The sequence below is a fragment of the Macaca nemestrina genome, chromosome 14, assembly GCF_043159975.1.
Source record: "Macaca nemestrina isolate mMacNem1 chromosome 14, mMacNem.hap1, whole genome shotgun sequence".
Lineage (NCBI taxonomy): Eukaryota > Metazoa > Chordata > Mammalia > Primates > Cercopithecidae > Macaca > Macaca nemestrina.
The window spans coordinates 72,253,909-72,272,991 of record NC_092138.1 but is presented as its reverse complement, the minus strand read 5'-3'; the positions used below and the strand labels follow the sequence as shown (position 1 = coordinate 72,272,991).

At 35.4% G+C, this 19,083-nt stretch overlaps 1 protein-coding gene and 1 long non-coding RNA gene across 3 annotated transcripts in view; one reads left to right on the top strand and one right to left on the bottom strand.

Moving 5' to 3' along the window:
* Positions 1 to 19,083, top strand: part of LOC105480993 (glutamate ionotropic receptor NMDA type subunit 3A) — a 171,571-nt gene that overhangs the window by 82,310 nt on the left and 70,178 nt on the right. The window lies entirely within an intron of this gene.
* The window catches only part of LOC139358181 (uncharacterized), a 41,652-nt gene continuing 39,292 nt past the window's right edge, over positions 16,724 to 19,083 (bottom strand). The window contains exon 6 of the long non-coding RNA XR_011612746.1: positions 16,724 to 16,854. This is a non-coding gene — a long non-coding RNA (uncharacterized lncRNA). The remainder of the gene's footprint in view (positions 16,855 to 19,083) is intronic.

Here is a 19,083-nt window from a genome sequence, read left to right as displayed (position 1 = left end):
TCTGTTTGTTAACCGTCCCACTTTATCTTGCTTAATGCTGTATCCTCAGAACCTAGCAGAGTGCTGGGTGAACAATAAATACTCAGTAAATGTTGTTCGATTAATGAATGAAAAATGGCAGCCTCATTGGAATAAGAGTATAGTGATCTGCCATGATTACTTTGAAATCAATGTTTTTGATGTGACCTTTCAAAATTATTCTCATACTAGATGCTATGGAACAAATAGGAGAAAAACCCCTTTTGGGGGCAATGTAGTATGATATAAAGGACAATCTGGCATTGGACAGGTCTGTTTGATGTCTGATTCCATTACATATAGTTTTGCGAAGCTCTGCAAGTTACTCAGCTTCTCATGGCTTGTGTCTTCTCATGTGAGAAGATTAAAGAAGTTAATGGATGTGAAATATCCAGCTGAAGTTCTGATTCCATCTACCACTAGACTATAAACTCCATGAGAGTAGAGACTAAATCTTCCTTACACACCCATGTTCCTAGGGCCTAAGCAAATGGCAACTCCAAATTTAGATAACTACTAAGTAAATGGACTTGATTGTGACACCTATTGAAGCAGAGGTAGCCAACATGAGACCAGTAGGATAGAGGTAGAGGGTAGGAGCACCCCTCATTTGCAGTTGAAATTATGTCCAAAGGTGACCCAGAGTGTTTCAGCCAGGACATTGTATATAATTATTATATGTATTTTGCATATATCACTGCATATAATTTGCTTTCATTAAAGCAAATAACACCTAAGACCATGATGCCCATAGTGGAGCCAAGTCTCAGAGATGTAGGATCCTTGAGTAGGAAGGCACTGTGAGGGAAGACGAGACAGATGATGCTGCCCCAGCCTGGGTGGTTCTGGATCCCTGGTGGTATATTATGGAGTTGGATTAGAATCATTCAGTAGGTCTTACATGGATCAGACACATACTACATGACAATTAGTGGAAACTGGGGGAGGGAAAATGGTATATTTTTTTCCTTCCCGAATGTTCTCCAATTCAAGGAACTATAGGAAAATCATCAAGGCTTTGCTAATTCAGATAGATAAGTCAAAAACTGAACAAATATACATGTAACTTATTTATTTATTTTCTTACATACTTCTAAAATAATTTTGAGGTGGTATCTTTGCAGAACTTTTAAAATAACTGCAGTTGTATTACTTTTAAATAGATACAGTAATTCATATTAAATACAGCAAAGTGTTTTCAATTAGATACCCTGCTGAGTTTGCCTTAATGTATGTCTAAGATCATTTCCTTTATTTTAATACTAGCAGAGAATAGGTCAAATTTTTGCCAACCTTTCTCTTAAATTAAGGGAAAATTGACTTATACCCTTGTTTACATTATTAACCTTCTTAGCAAGTATTAAGATATTTGCTATACCAATACATAGATACTTTCTATGTATAAATAAATACATAGATACATACTTTCTATGCCAATGAATATGTCATAGAATATCTATAAATATTTATGTGTGTATTTATATACATATGTATCTTGGGTAAACATAAACAATTATCAGCATACATGTCTATTAATTCTGTGTTCACATAGACACATTAGTATTATTTTAAAAGTTCATGTAGGTTAAATGGACTCACATTTGGAATAGAGAGAACTAAGTTAATGATGATTTGCTCTGTGAAGAACCTTATTTTCATGCTCAATAAATATTTATCTGTGTGCGAAGAAGTTGCAAGCAGTCCCCCAAGAGGGCTCCTTTTGTGTCTAAAATATATGTACTTTAGTTCCACAGGCACAGGGTAAATAAGTTAAGTTGAATGTTGGATTTTTATGATTAAGCCTCAACTTGATATTTTGATCACTAATTAGATCAGAAGCTAGTGTGATTCAACCACTGGTGTATGCAGTGGCAAGCCAAGAATCTTAACATAGTTCAGGTCTGTTGTGAACTCAATATGGGAAATTCAGCCAGTTAGGACTCAAATTTCTCAATTGCAACTGAATACAAGCCTACTCCAGCCTATTGCACAGATAGATAGACAGACAGACAGACAGATAGATAGATGATAGATAGATATGCAAATAACATGTATATAAAATATATGATGTTATTCATAGCTTACTTTCAGAATATTTTGTCAGAATCCATTAATATTTTCAAGCTCAAGAAGTGAGTTTGATATTTTATCAGAAAGCTGCTGCCTAAAAAATGCCAAAAAACAGAAAATTTTAACAATACCAACCAAACAAAACCTATCAATGTTTCCTTAAATTATATTTCAACTAGATTTTTTTCTGTGCATGATCTGAAGGGGTATAATTAATGGAGGTAAATCAATTGGCAAATAAGAATGTAAATGAATATGGGTATATATTTATCTCCTATGGTTTGTGTTTTAAATGATGATTAACTATCAACCTAAAGGTGATAAATGACGTATTTCACTTCATGGTAAGACCATAGATATAATTCCAGGAACAGAAAATAAAAATGTCAATGTCAACAAATAATAATGTTAACATGTATTATATACCTGCTATAGTCTAGGGACTATGCTATCTGTTTTAAATTGAATTTTCCTCACTTAAACTTTACTACATCCATACAGATGAGGAAATTGGGCTAAAAGAAGGTAGATGAGTTGTCCAAAGCCATATAGCTAATAAAAGGTAAAGGCAGGATTCATACCCAGCAATAACTGATGATAAATTATTCCTACTCAGTATTTCATTAACACATGCAGTAAAAATGTTCTCCCCAACCTGATTTATTCCAACGAGTCCTTTCCTCACCTCTGGACTTAGGCTGCAAAAGCTGCTCACACCACAAAGATGATCGAAGGGCAGAGACTGCTGCTAAGGCTGTGATATTTGAATCTTTGCACAAATGGTACAGGATTCAGTCTGGGATGAAGAAGCGAAAGAGACACAGATGCAGGGAGGAATAACTTCTACACCCCCACCACCATTATCATCACTACTCCCTCTCCCAAGAAAGTACTGTGGCAAGAATATATCCTCTGGATACTTCATAAACTAAGAAGGAGGAGCTGCTTATCTGCATAGTGTCTTCCATCCACCACCACTGTGGCATGCTGTCAGTCTCAGATGCTGCCCCACTCTCCTGCCACCACCTCCTGTGAAATGGCAGCTTCCCTTCCTTCTCTTTCTCCCCTGCAGTTAGACATCTCCAAATGAAGCTGTAGTGTCTCAGTATGAACTCTGATGCCAATTAATGTTCCCACTGTTAAATCTCTTCATTGTTACTCCACTCTACCTTCAGCACTGCTAATGCTCAACTCACATAAATTTTGCTCAAAGCATTAAGTCCTTCCCTGTTCATTGAAATACTGTTTACATTATTGAAAGGCTAGAAATAATCTATAGTCGTCAAGAGTAGCTGGGTTAAACAAAGCAAAGTACATTTCTTCATTGGAATATGGTATTACTATTAAGGAAAGAAATTGAGCAGGTTGTGAATTATCAAATTAAAAAGTAGATTACACAAAATATAAGTCTATAATAAAATTCCATATAAAACCATTATACTAACTTTTTTGTTTTACTGAACTGGCACTCATGAAAAAGGGTTGCTCACCACTAGAATATAAAGATATCAGAGGCATCTCAAATCTTATTCCTGCCACATATTCTGGAAATACCCCCAACAGTCATTTCTTGGAATTAAGAAATTTTTCTCCAGAAAGCCCCTACATATACTGCTTACATTTCAACATAAGACAAACGTTATCTGAAAGAGATGATACTCCTCTTAATATTCTATATGAGTTACTAATTTAGACGATATGATTTTGCTTACACAGAGAACAAGGGGAATATATACCACTGGGTGGTTTGATGAATTTCAGGGGGAAGACACAAATTATCAGATCTATAGAAGAAGAAACCAGAAAAAAAATAAGGCAGCTGGAACAGCTTCCTGCCAAGATTCAAATCCCTGTCGCTCTCTACTCCTCATAGGTGAGGCTGCTTCTCCCCCATTTTCAAGCACCGACCTTTTCCTTGTCTTTCCCCAACAAGGCTCAGGAACCAATCCTGTTCCATCTTAGGGAGAATTTAAGATGCTATGTCTGGATCCTTTCTCTTAGGAAGTTTGGTTCAAGGACAAGCAGTTCTGGCATCTCCAGGAGCTTGTTAGAAATGTAGAATCTCAGACCCAATCTCAGGCTCTACCCTAGACCTACCAAACCAGAATCTGCATTTTAACAAGATCCCTAGGTGTATTCTGCACAATACAACCAGAGAAGCAAAGCTACAGGTCCGTTTCCACATGACCCAATATCAGATCACTACTGCTACTGGCCCCACTCCTATCTTTTACTCTTGAATCTGCGACATTCTAGGACTACATCTAATAATTGGTTCTATTCCCTCTTAACAAGCTTAGTGTTCCATTCACTTCCATACTGTGATCCTGCTTAGCTCTGGCCTTCTTCCAGCATCTGGGAGATGCTTTGACTTAGGGTCTTGTTTGCCAGCTACAATTTTAGCTCAGCTGGTTGACATCTTGGATAATGGACTTACACAATTATCTTTTCCGTTGTTCACCCAGAATTCTCCCACCCCACTGCTAAACTGATCTATGCTACCTCTGTGCCAAACCAGCACAAATCAGTCTATCCTCTAAATAATTTCAGAAAAGATTCCTTTTGCAAGTCTTTTTACCCTTGTTCTTTACCCTGTGGAGATAGCAAGCAGCTTTATCAGCTTCTTTGTTGAACCATTATTAACCCATTTCTCACTCTGCTCTTCACATTTTGTAAATCAGTTCGCAAATCACTCTTCCCAGCTTCTCTGAAGAAATGAAAGGTGCTGCCTCTGTATTCACATAATTTTATCATCTGCACACTTTTACACAGGCCTCTCATCTGCAATTGAAAGCTGTAAGTGGAAAAAGGGTTACATATTGAAAATACAAGTTTTATCCTAATCCCAATATTTTCTTTTCATTTTTACATCCTTTTAGAAAATGACTATTTTGCTTCACTAATATGACAAATAATTATGACACACATCATTTGTAAAGTCCTTCATTGCCTCCTAAACACTTTCAATCCATCACCTCAATTCATTCCCTACACCTAAGTGAAGTAGAAAATGCACTTGCTGTTGGAGGAGACTGAGGCTCAGAGGAGTTAAGTGATTTTTCCAAAGATCAAGCTGGTACTTAAACCCAAGTTTTAATTTCAGATTCATCATAATTTTGGAGACAATGTGCTGCCTCATATTAAACTACATTCAAAAACATATTAAGCCTACAATGATAGGAATGCTCACAGCTCTCAAAGCTTTGCTCAGCATTTTGAGAGTGTAGTTTGAGAAGAATAATTATCAGAATAAGAAATTCATAATATGCTCACTTAATTACTGCTCAAAGCACATCTAGTACTTGTGAATTACCACAAGTTTTTAGATGGTTTAACTTTGAAGGAGCTGAATATCTTGCAGGTCAAATATGAAATCAAGTAGTCAATCTACTGAGAGCCAAACTGAAGTCCAAAATTGCAAAATATATTTTGCTTTATGTCATGTACCAAATGACTAACAGGCAGCGAAGGTTTTCAGGATTATAATTTTAGCCCAAGGTTCTGGTAACTACATGAAATCTTTGAGTGGTTTATGATATCTTAAGGTGAAATTATAGCTCCCCATGGGCAAAAGTTGTTGAAATGCTTTCCGCCAGTGAGTACTGTAATTAACCTGTCCTCTATAGCAATTACAGGAAAAACTATATTGAATGCCTAGTCATATTGACTAATGACTGTAAGTATACAAATTACTTTTTAAATGAGAATGACAGGCAGAAAATTCATTCACCCATCAATTCCATAAATATATATGTCACCATATATATTTTGTATGTTTGCCATTAAGATAAAGGCTAGGAATACAATAGCAGAGAAGTCAGATCTCTACCTACCATTTCCAAAATCTTCCATTTTAGCAAGAAAATTAGACCTTAAATGACCATAGCCATGAGACGAGTGTTACGATGATGAATGGAATATTATCCCAAATATATTAACAGGAACCTGGCCAACTGGGGTGGATGTGAGGAACACAGTCAGAGAAGGCCTCCTTGAGGAAGAAAACATGCATTCTGAATGACGAATTAAAATTATGAAGGAAAAGAGGAGAGGAAATCTCTTTCTTAATAGGCAGACAAAGTAAATGAGGAAAAAAAAGAGACGTTGAAGGGAGTACACAGGGAATCAGTCTCCCTCTGAATGACAGGAAGAGCTGTGTGGGTACGTGAGAGGAAAAAGTGGGAAACAATCAGAAAATAATTTGTATAAAATAACATAGACTAGACATCATAAGAAATAGGTACATAAATTTCACATTATGTTAGATATATATATGATATGCATATGTTATATATGATATATAACAGAGTATTTATATATCATACATGTATATATTATGTATAATATATATAATGGAAAATATAAAGCATGTATAATATAGTACCTATATATATTTGATGTGTGTGTGCATAGATATATATATGTGCATGTGTATGTACCAGAACTGAATTTGTAATGATAAAACATCAAGCCATTTGCTATAAAATGCCTCATCTTCAGTCATAAGAAAAAAAATAACTTAAGATTCAAAGACTGTAAGATAATATTCAAAAGGTAACTAATTAAGATGACCAAATCAGATAAGATAATAAAACACTGTATTGAATGAAAAAATAGGTACACAATTTTAAAAGAGACCAAGAGGTTATTCAATGTGAAATATTTACCTGCTAAAGATGGAATTCACTTCGGTGAATACAAAGATTGCCACCAAATGGAAAAGCCTAGAAAGAGCTCCTAACCACACAAGTCATCTCTAAATAATATTTCAATATCATTTTGAACAATTAAATTATATTATTATTTTCAGTGATAATACAATTTTCATTTGTATTACACTTGACCATATTTTTTCAGCTTAGTGATGAGGTACACATACAATAGAGTTTTAGCATAGTTAAATATAAATAAATTTTCAATCATACATATAAAATGAAAAATAGATACAAGAAAGATTATGCTTCAGAATATCAAACTGTATCAATAATAGGTGGAAGGCGAAAACAAAGTAGAGACGCCAACCAATAGAACAAAATACTTAAATATGTGCCTAAAGTTCTAAATAGCAGTTCTTAGACATAGGAAAAATTGGTTTTTGGTGTTAGGGTAATTATTAATCATTCTACTCCCTAAAAGTTGGTTTTACTAAGAAAGCAACATTATTTTTTTTAAAGTATTTTATCTGTCACAGGACAGAGAAAGTAAAAAATAATATGATTTTTGAAGTTTCATCAATGTGCAATTTACAATGGAGTCACTTAAAACTGACGTAAGCTAAAAAATTAAAAGCTTAATTAACATAGCTCAATAAGTATAGAAATTATTTTGAAATATATTTTGTCACTTTAGAGTTCATCATAAATTCAAAAATAGTAAAAATAACCTAAATATTTATTTTCTCTCTGAAAAGCTCTGTGCTAAGTAAGAATCACAATGATATTATGAAAATAATGAAAAATTTTAGGCATTTTTACACCAAATGCTTTAATATAGTTATAAAAAGAAAGAAGCTAGTCCTTGGCAATTATAATTATTTTAAATCTTGCTCAGATGAAATTCCTGACACAAGTGGCATGTGATGACTGAAGTTTTAATCACCATTCATACTTGGAACATTTTATGCATTAATAATAGTTGTAGTAAAAATGAACAGTGTTTTCCAAATACAATAACTCAAAAATAAATGGAAACATTTGTGAAAGTGCTTCATTTTTGAAAAATCTCCTTGGGCTGAGTCAAACCATGGAAAATTTTAGCTCAAAGGAAAATTCTTCCTCTTTCCCAGCCCCCCTGAAAAAAATCACAAGGATGTGAAAACAGAGGATTATAATGGAAGCTGTCTTGCAACATTAACTGCAGTGTTCATTCTTGTCAAAGCCATAATTCATGGCTGCTCCACAGCCCTTTTCTTTCAGCAATTATGCATATTAGAGGAAAGTTTGAATACAAAAAAACCAAATGCGGATAGAAAAGCAAGCCTCATAAAAGATGTATTTACTCCACTAGTTTTCCCTGAAGGAAAATGTGAAAGCTAACTAGGCTGCCCCAGTCCAAGGTGTCCCTAGTTCAAGGGAGTTGGAGAAAGCATGAAAACTACAGATGCAGGGCATTATACAGGGCTTACTGCCTGGGATTCCTTGTCAACCCATTGGCAGTCAACTCCATCACTAGAGGCTAGCACCTTTGGTGGAAGGAGGATGTTGGGACCTACTACTGGCTCTCTTGGGAATTTAATGCAAATTTGCTCTTTTAAAAGGAGAGTCCCAGGAGAGTACCTCAAACACACTCTTTTTTCTTCATTCCTTTTTTCTTCTTCCCTGTTTCTTCTGACTTTCATAGGGTGTCATGGAAAGCACCACATGAGAACCGCCCATGCCATTTTGATGACCTTCCTATTTCCAAAATCTAGTACAGAGACTGGCACTTGATAAACATTTGCTGGAAAAAAAAGAATCAAAACTTTCTAAATCCTGTTTCAAATCAGAAACCTTGGGTTTGAATTTTGTCTGTGTTCCATAACTGGGTTTTGTGACACTGGGAAAGTTATTTATACTCTGGACCTCAGTCTCCTCACCTAAAAAATAGAAATGAAAATTATGTCTTCTCATAGCAGCGTCCCCAGACAATTATGAAATACTGTATGTAAAATCTGTTAGCACAGTAGCTGACCTGCATAAATGCTCTGTGATTATTTGTTAAATCCAAATTCTTCATTTTGCCTATAATTCCAGAGTTGTAGGAGACTAAATGAATGAAAAAGACAGATTATATCAAGTTTAAGGACTCAGAAGCCACTCGAGTGATTTTTTCTGATACTTGTAGTAGGCCAAAACTAAATGCATCCTTGACTTCTCTAGGAAGAATTACAGCCAACATTTATAGCATTCAGGATTTATGCTTTGATATACATCTTTAAAATAAAGCCTGTTGCCATTTTTAAATGGGAAATCTCAGAAGAAGCTCAGAAATATTAGCAAGGAATACAAAATTTATTTATAAAATTTACAGACTTATAATAACCCTCCAAGCAAGTAGCATAAATTTTAAAATCTGAAAGGATGACCACATACACACACACACACACACACACACGCACACACACACAATGGACTTATTGCATACATCTTCAGATTAACAAATCAACCAGCAAGCTACTCTCTGTGCATAGGGTCTGTGGAGGATACAAAGAATAATGCACACAAAAAACATGTAATCAAGTTAAGATTAAAATACTGCAATAAAACTAGGAAAATAAATGTGTTCACCAAAGTATCAAATAAGTATGTCAGTATCCCTGACCACTGTTTATCAAAAGTAGCCTTCCCACCTGACTTTCTATCACATCATATCATTTTCCCTTCCTTTCTTTAATTTCTTATTATCTGTAATTATCTGGTTTGCTTTGTGTTGTTTTTCTCCATAGGAGTAGAGACATTTTCCGCATTATTCATAGGGATTATCAACTGATACAGATTACACATTAATGGGGTCTTTGTTCTTGAACCTATCACCTGACCCAAGGACCCTAACTAAGGTGGCAGTTAAGACCAAATCAGAAATATGCCTGAAACATTTCATTAAGAAATCATTCATTTCTTCTTGCATGTTATTTTTATATCAATTAATATAATTCCAAAGATATTAATAAGGCACTATGATGGATTCTAAAAGACTTCAGAGAAACATATTTCCTTGAGAAATACATACAAGTAAACAAATATTTATACTACATTGTGATTCGTGAAATAATAAAAAATAGATAAAAGGGAAACATAGTACCCACAAGGACGGCTAACTCTCTCTTAGGAAGATTAGAGAAGGTTTGAAAAAAAGATAGTACTTACTGAGTTTTAAAGAAATAACAGCAGTTTACCCAGGAACCAGACTTTGAGGGGAAAAAAAAAAGCAGGAGGAGGTTGGGAATTCCAGGCAGCGGTAACAGCAAGTGCAAATGCTAAAAGGTAAAACTGGACCAAATGACATGAGTGCTGGGATTAGTGACAGAAGATCTTGGTTTAGTTTCTGGATCCTCACGTATAGTTGTTACCACTGTATCAGTCACCTATTTCTACAATGATATTGCAAAACAACCATAAGATATTGGCATAAAACAAAAAGCATATAGGCCGGGCGCGGTGGCTCACGCCTGTAATCCCAGCACTTTGGGAGGCCGAGGCGGGCGGATCACAAGGTCAGGAGATCGAGACCACGGTGAAACCCCGTCTCTACTAAAAATACAAAAAATTAGCCAGGCGTGGTGGCAGGCGCCTGTAGTCCCAGCTACTCGGGAGGCTGAGGCAGGAGAATGGCGTGAACCCAGGAGGCGGAGCTTGCAGTGAGCCGAGATCGCGCCACTGCACTCCAGCTTGGGGGACAGAGCGAGACTCCGTCTCCAAAAAAAAAAAAAAAAGCATATATATAGCTCACAAATTTTGCCAGGTTTGGTTGAGCTGGTCCAAACTTAACTTACCTATTTTGGGATCAGCTGGCTGTTGGATGATACACAGTGGCTTCAATAATTTGCTGCAGTGATGTGGCTCTGTTCCACATGTCTTATCCTCCAACACACTCATTCAGGCATGTCCTTCTCATGGTGATAACAGAGGGCTATGGCACAAGCAAAGATGCAAGCACTTTTCTAAGACTGTGCTTAGAACATGTCTGCTAACACTCCAATGACTACTGGCAAGTCACAAGGCTAGGACCAGAGCTAGAGGGGAGAAGCCTAATAGTGAAATGACAAAGGGTGTGAAACAGAAAGGAGAGAAGAGTTGGAGCCACTAACATAATCAGTCAACTGCACCTACTTAATCTCTAGAGTTTGGGTTCCTTTTCTGTAAATGAAGAACACAATTAATTCTTCCCTCCTGACATCCCATGGTTGTTGGGAGGAAATGTATAGAAGGTGTTTTAGAAGTACTGTAGCCGAAAATAAACAGGTAAGTAGCCAAGAAGTTGTCATGGAAATCTAAAAGATTGGTGTTGCTCTGTTCATGGTTTGCACGTCAGCTAGCCACATATTTAAATTTCAACCCCTATTCCATTGCTGCAAACAGTGCTCCGCTCTTTGAATCCAACTCACTCCCGGTGGTTCGGCCGTATTAGCACTCTCAGAGACAGAACAGACAAAATGTACTACACTTGTTTGAGACTGTGTTTTGTTCCAGAGACAAGGGTAGAACATTTTCTAGACTGCAGTCAATAAAAGACATCTAGGTTAAGCCCTGGTATGCATCAGTGACATCAGCAAAATGGCAGAATAGAAAGTTCCCCAGCAAAACTCTCCCAATAAAAATACAGCTAGAAACTATTCAAAAACAAGAATACCTCCCTGGATATACCAGAACTCAGAAGAGAAGCACAGAAATCCCCTAGGTCCACAGAATTGAGACAAGCTGCAACCAATAAGAGAAACAGTTATTTCAGACTGCACCACTCTTCCCTCAAGCCAGCAAAACACCACTCAGAGAATTTCCCTAGATCCACAGTTGCCGATATGACAGGAGAGAATTGGAGGTAGAGGTTCATTCTCCCCACCGGTCTGGAATCTTCATGAAAAGCCCACTCTGGGAACTATTGGGAGTGCTAATATGTCCCATGGGAACTACTGGGAGTGCTAATATGACTGAACCACCCGGAGTGAGTTGGATTCAAAAAGCAGGGCGCTGTTTGCAGCAACTGATGAACAGATCTTGGAGGCTACTCGTCACTCTAATCAGGAAAGACACCATGTTGACAAGACTGGCTGATGCTACAGTGCTGCAGGGGAAACAACAGGCAGAGAGGCCTGAATCCCTAGCCAGATTTTCCACAAATTCCATGTGCTCACATGGAGAACTCTCCTGGCCTGGAAACAACTATAAGGCAAGGATTAAGTTCCAGTGCTCATTTTAGTCTTCACCAGACTATAAAACAATGGCAGGGCAGCAATATAGTTTTATGGCAAGCTTTTGAGCTCTGGTGCTCTTGATAAATTCTTCCTCAGAATTAAGAACAATAGAAAGGCATCAATTTAGTTCAAGAGTACTATTTAAGTTCTGGTGTCCATTATAAGTCTTCCTCTGATGGGAAAACAATGACAGGGCAGTGATTTCAGTTCAATGCAATGTTTTAGTTCCGGTGTTCACTGTAAGTTCTTCCCATCGTGGGAAGAAACAACAGTCCAGTGTTTAAGTCTGACATTAGAAGTAAAGTTCTAACACCACCAAACAACACCACAAAAACTGGAAGAGATGTCTGCCTCCTCAAATGTACAGGCATCGAAGTAAAGATTCAAAGATTGTGAAACTTGGGGAAATATTACATCACTAAAAGAAACTAACAAAGCTCCAGCAGTGACAAAAAAGATCAGTACATAATGATAAACGTGTCAATTCAGCAAGAGGATATAACAATTGTCAATATATATGTACCCAACACTGGAGCAACTAAATATATAAAACAAATATTAATAGAACTAAAGGGAGAGATTAATGGCAATACTTTAATAGTAGAGACTTCAGGATCCCACTTTCACCAATGAACAGATCATACAACAGAATATTAACAAGGAAAAATTGGAGTTAAATTACACTCTAGACCAAATGAACCTGATAAATATTTACAGAACATTCCATCCAGCAGCTGAAGAATACACATTTTCCTTGATAGCACATGGAACATTCTCCAATACAGACCACATGTAAGGTCACAAAACAAGTCAACAAATTTTTAGAAATCAAAATCATATCACGTATCTTTTCTTACCATGATGGAATAAAACTAGAAATCAATAGCAGAAGGAATGTTGGAAACTGTACAGAATATGGAAATTGAACAACATGTTCCTGAACTATGAATGAGTCAATAAAGAAACTAAAAAGGAAACTTAAAAATTCCTTGAGACTAACAAAAATGGAGACACAACACATCAAAACCTATGGGATATAGCAAAAGCAGTTCTAAGAGGAAAATTTACGGCAATAAATACACAAAAAAAGCAAGACTTCCAAATAATGCACCTCAACGAACTAGAAAAGCAAGAATAAACAAAACCCAAAATTAATAGAAGAGAAAAATTATAAATATCAGAGCAGAAATAAATAAAATTGAAACTAAAATCCAAAAGATCAACAAAATGAGTAGTTGGATTTTTGAAAAGGTAAACAAAATTGACAAACCTTTAACTAGACTAAGAAAAAAGAAAGAAGATGCAAATAAATAAAATCAAAAACAAAAAAGGAGACATTATAACTGATACCGCAGAACTACAAAGGATCAACAGAGGCCATTATGAACAACTATACTCCAGCAAATTGGAAAACCTAGAAGAAATTCTTGGATGTATACAACCTACCAAGATCAAATGATGAAGAAATAGAAAACCTGAACAGACTAACAATGAGTAACAAGACTGAAGCAGTAACAAAAAGTCTCCCATCAAAGAAAAGCCCAGGAGCTGACAATTTCCCTGCAGAATTCAACCAAACTTTTAAAGAACTGATACCAATTCTACTCAAACTATTTTGAAAAAATTAAAGAGGAGGAAATAATTCCAAACTCATTCTACAAGATCAACAGCATGCTAGTACCAAAACCAAACAAGGACACAACAAAAAAGCGAAAATTACAGGCCAATATTTCACTGATGAATCTAGTTACAAAAATCCTCAACAAAGTGCTAGCAAACCAAATTTAACAACTCCTGAAGAATATCATTCACCATGATCAAGTAGGATTAATCTCATGGACAGAAGGATGGTTCAACACACACAACTCAATAAATATGATACATCACATTAACAGGATCAAGAACAAAAAACATACGATCATTTCAAGAGCTACTGAAAAAGCATTCATAAATTTCAACATCCCTTTATGAAAAAGCTCTCAACAACCTGGCTATAGCATGAACATGCCTTAAAACAACAAAAGCCATATATGACAGACTCGCAGCTAACATCACACTGAATGGGGAAAACCTGAAACCCCTTACTATAACATCTGGAACAAGATAGGGATGCACACTTTTACCACTTTTATTCAACATAGTACCAGAAGTCCTAGTGAGAGCAATTAGGCAAGAGAAAGAAATAAAAAGCATCCAAATTGGAAAGGAAAAAGTCAAATTATCCTTGTTCACAGATTTTTTTATATTTAGAAAGCCCTAAAGACTCTACAAAAAAAAAACTGTTAGATCTAATAAATTAATTCAGTAAAGTTGCAGGATACAAAAATTAGTAGCATTTCTATGTACCAACAGTAAACAATCTAAAAAGGAAATTGATAAAGCAATCCCATGTGCAATAGCTACCAAAAGAATAAAATAAATAAATTTAACCAAAGAAAGATCTCTAGAATGAAAACTATAAAACACTGATTAAAGACATTGAAGAGGACAGAAAAAAATGGAAAGATATACCATGTTCATGGATTGGAATAATTAACATTGTTAAAATGTTCATACTACCCAAAGTGATCTACAGATTCAATACAATCCCTATGGAAATACAAATGATATTCTTCAAAGAAATAGAGAAAACAATTCTAAAATTGTAATGTAACCCCAAAAGACTCCAAATAGCTAAAGCAATCTTAAGCAAAAAGAATAATACTGGCATCAGCACACTGCCTGACTTCAAAATATACTACAAAGCTATAGTAAGTGGAAGCACAATACTGACATAGAAATGGACACATAAACCTTGGGTAAACAATGTATATTGTTTCAATGCATATTGAAGAGACAGTCTCGTCAATAATTGGTGCTAGGAAAACTGGATCTCCATATGGAGAAGAATAAAACTAGACCCCCATCTCTCACGTTATACAAAAGTTAAAATGGTTTAAAGACTTACATATAAGACCTGAAACTATGAAACTACTAGAAGAAAATATTGGGAAATGCTTCAGGACGTTGGTCTTGGCAGATTTTTTGGGTAAAAGCTCAAAAGCACAAGCAACATGAGGAAAAATAAACAGGAATACATCAAGCTAAAAGGCTTCTGTACTACAAAAAAATAAAAATAATCTAATATAGCAAAGAGACAAAATAAGAGAAAATATCTGCAAACTATTCATTCAACAGGGGATTAATAACCAAGTTATAAAAGGATCTAAAATAATTCTGTAGCCAAAAAAAAAGCAAATAATCTAATTTTTAAATGGGCAAATGATCTGAATATACATTTTTCAAAAGAAGACATAGAAATGACCAGCAGGTATATGAAAAAATGCTCAGCATCACTAATCATAAGGGAAATGCAAATTGAAACCACAATGAGGTATCGTTTCACCCAGTTAAATGGCTTTTATAAAAAATATATAATATATATAATACACATTATATATAATATATATATAATATATATATGCCATCAAGTATGCAGAGAAATTGGAATTCTAGTACACTCTTGGTAGGAATATAAATTAGTACAGCCACTATGAAAAACATTATTGGGGCCTCTCAGAAAACTAGAAGTAGATCTAGCAATCTCGCTGCTGGTCCAGCAATCATACCATAAGATCCAGCAATCCCACTGCTGGGTGTATATCCAAAAGAAAGGAAATCAGTATATCAAAGAAATGTATCTGCATCTGTATGTTTGTTGTAGTGCTGTTCACAGCAGCAAAGATATGTGACTAACCTAAGGGTCTATCAACAAATGAATGGATAAAGAAAATGTTGTATACGCAATGGAACACTATAGAGCCATTAAAAAAAACCTTGTCATTCGCAGCAAAATTGATGGAAATGGAGGTCACTAGTTTAAGTAAAATAAGCCAAGCACAGAAAGACAAATATCACATGTTCTTACTCCAACATGGGAGTTAAAAAAATCGATCTCACGGAGACAGAGAGTAGAATGGTGGTTACCAGAGGTTAGGAAGCATGGGGGGAGGGGTGATGAGAAGAGGTTGCTTAATAGGTACAGAAACACAGAAGAAATAAGTTATAGTGTTTGGTAACACAGTAGGGTGACTGTAGCTAACAATATATTATATTTCAAAACAGCTAGAAGAAAAAATTAGGGATGCTCATAACACAAAAAATGATAAACATTTGAGATTATTAATATCCTAATCATCCTGAATTGATCATTACACATTGTATGCATGTCTCAAAATATAACATGTAACCCATAGATATGTGCAATTATTGTGTATTAATAAAAAATAAAGGGAACGGGACATCTAAATAACAAGCTCTGCCCCAGAAAATGGGGGCATAGAGAAAGTGAGATGAACTCAAAAATACTCATGATGATCACTAAAAAATCAACAATGGCTACTTCTGAGGAAGGCAATAGAATTAGAGAGGAAAAAAGAGATAATATGTTTTTTTATGCTATAAAACTTCTGTTTGAGTTTTACAGTGAGAATGGAGTCATGTATTACTTGTCAGATTAAATAAATGAGTATGATTTTGAAGAATTTTTATGAAGTAGGACTAGGTAAGTTCTTCCATAATTTCCCATTAGAACAGTTCAAACATTGATACAAATGTTCTGGGCTGTTTTTATTCCATTTCACCTTTACCACATACATATCTAGGTATTCACACTGTTTTTGTTTGAGTGACTAATGTAATGCCAAAGGGCCAGGAACTAAGTTTGGTCCCACATTTTCAATAATCAAGTCTTTGATCTTAAACAAGTCCTAACATTGGTCAATTCTGGTTTCTTCATCTGTAAACGAAGGATTTTTAATTAAGTTGTAACATCACCTTAGGTCTAACATTCTGTAATTCTGAGAAGAAATAGTCCACTTGGAAATGAGCCGGTTTATCTGAAAATTATCAGAAAATGAAGAAAAGAAAAAAAGAAAAAGGAAGAGTTGAAATCCATTTTTATCCATTTAAAAAATGAAAATTATATACGTTTAAGTTGGCTAACATGTTTTATATATGTGTACATTGTGAAGTGATTTTTAACAATTTGCATATTTATAACCTTATATAGCTACTTTTGTTTTGGTATAGTAAGAATATTTAAATCTACTGTCTAACCAAATTTTACATATACCATATACTATTATTAACTACAGTCACCATAGTGTACATTAAATTCCCAGAACTCATTCATCTTATAACTGAAAGCTTGTACTCTTTGACCAATATCTCGCCATCCTCTCCACACCCAGTCCCTGGCAACCACCATTCTACTCTGCTTCTACAAGTTTGAATTTTTTTTTTATTCCACATAGAAGTGGAATTATACAGTATTTGTCTTCATGTGTCTGGCTTATTTCATTTAACATAATGTCCTCTAAGTTCACCCATGTTGTCATAAACAGCATTATTTACTTCCATGTTAAAGCTGAATATTTGTGTGTGTGTATGTGCGTGTGTGTGAGAGAGAGCGAGAGAGAGAGAAAGAGAGAGAGAGACACACAGAGAGAGAGAGAGATTTAGGTTGCTTACATGATTTGGCTATTGTGAATAGTGCTGCAATAAACATGAAAGTGGAGATATTTTTTTTCAAGTACTGATTTCAGTTCCTTTGAATATATAACCAGGAGTGGAAGTGATGGATCATATAGCAGTTCTATTTTTAGTTTTTTGAGGAAACTCCATGCTGTTACCCATAATGGCTGTATCATTTTACAATACCACTGTCAGTGTACAAGGGTTACCTTTTCTCCATATCCTCACAAACACTTGTTATTATTTAACTTTTTGATAAGAGTCATTTTAATAGGTATAAGGTGATAAGCCATTGTGGTTTTGACTTGCGTTTCCCTGATGATTAGTGATCTTGAGCACTTCTTCATATACTTTGTGGCTATTCGTATATCTTCTTCAGAAAAATATCTATTCAAGATCCTTAGCACATTTTAATTGTATTATTTGCTTTTATCTGTTTGTTTTCTATTGAGCTGAATAAGTTTCTTATATATTTTCGATATTAGCCCCATATCACATATATCAGTGGTCCCCAACCTTTTGGCACCAGGGACCAGTTTCATGAAAGGCAATTTTTCCACAGACAGTGGGGAAGGATGGTTTGGGGATGATTCAAGTGCGTTACATTTATTGTGCACTTTATTTCTATATTATTACATTGTAATATATAATGAAATAATTTCTACATTATGATACACAACTCATCATAATGTAGAATCAGTGGGAGCCCTGAGCTTATTTTCCAGCAACTAGATGGTCCCATGTGGGGGTGATAAAAGACAGTGACAGATCATCAGGCATTAGATTCTCATAACAGAATCATTAGATTCTCATAAGAATCTAATGCATGCCACCTGGATTCCTCACATGCAGAGTTCACAATAGGGTTTATGCTCCTATGAGAATCTAATGCTGCTGCTGGCAGGAGGCAGAGCTTAGGCTGTAATGTGAGTGATGGGGAGTGGCTGTAAATACAGATGAAGCTCCATTTGCTCACCCACCACTCACCTCTTGCTGTGTGGCCAGTTCTTAACAGGCCATGGACCAGCTGGCCTAGGGGCTGGGGATATGGCTTGGGTATATGGCTTGCAAATACTTTATCTCATTTCATAGGTTGCCCTTTCATTTTGTTGATTATTTACTTTGCTAGGCAGAAACTCTTTAGTTTGATGGAATCCCATTTGTTTAATTTTACTTTTTTTGCCTGTGTTTTTAGAGTCATATTCATAAAGTCATTACCAACACCAATGTCTTTTGTGTTGTGAAAAGAATCTTTTCCTCTGTGTTTTCTGGTAAGATTTTTATGTTTTCAGGTCTTGCATTTAACTCTCTAATCTACTTTGAGTTGGTTTTAATGTATACTGCAAGGGACCAATATTATTCATTTGCATGTGGATATTCAGTTTCTCTAATATCATTTATTGAAGAGACTATCCTTTCACTATTGTCTGTTCCTGGGACCTTCATTGAAGATTAGTTAGCCATATATGCATGGATTTATTTTGGGGTTCTCTGTTCTGTTCCATTGGTCGATGTGTTTGTTTTTATGCCAATACCATACAATTTTGATTACTATAGCTTTATAATATATTTTGAAATCAAGTATTATGATG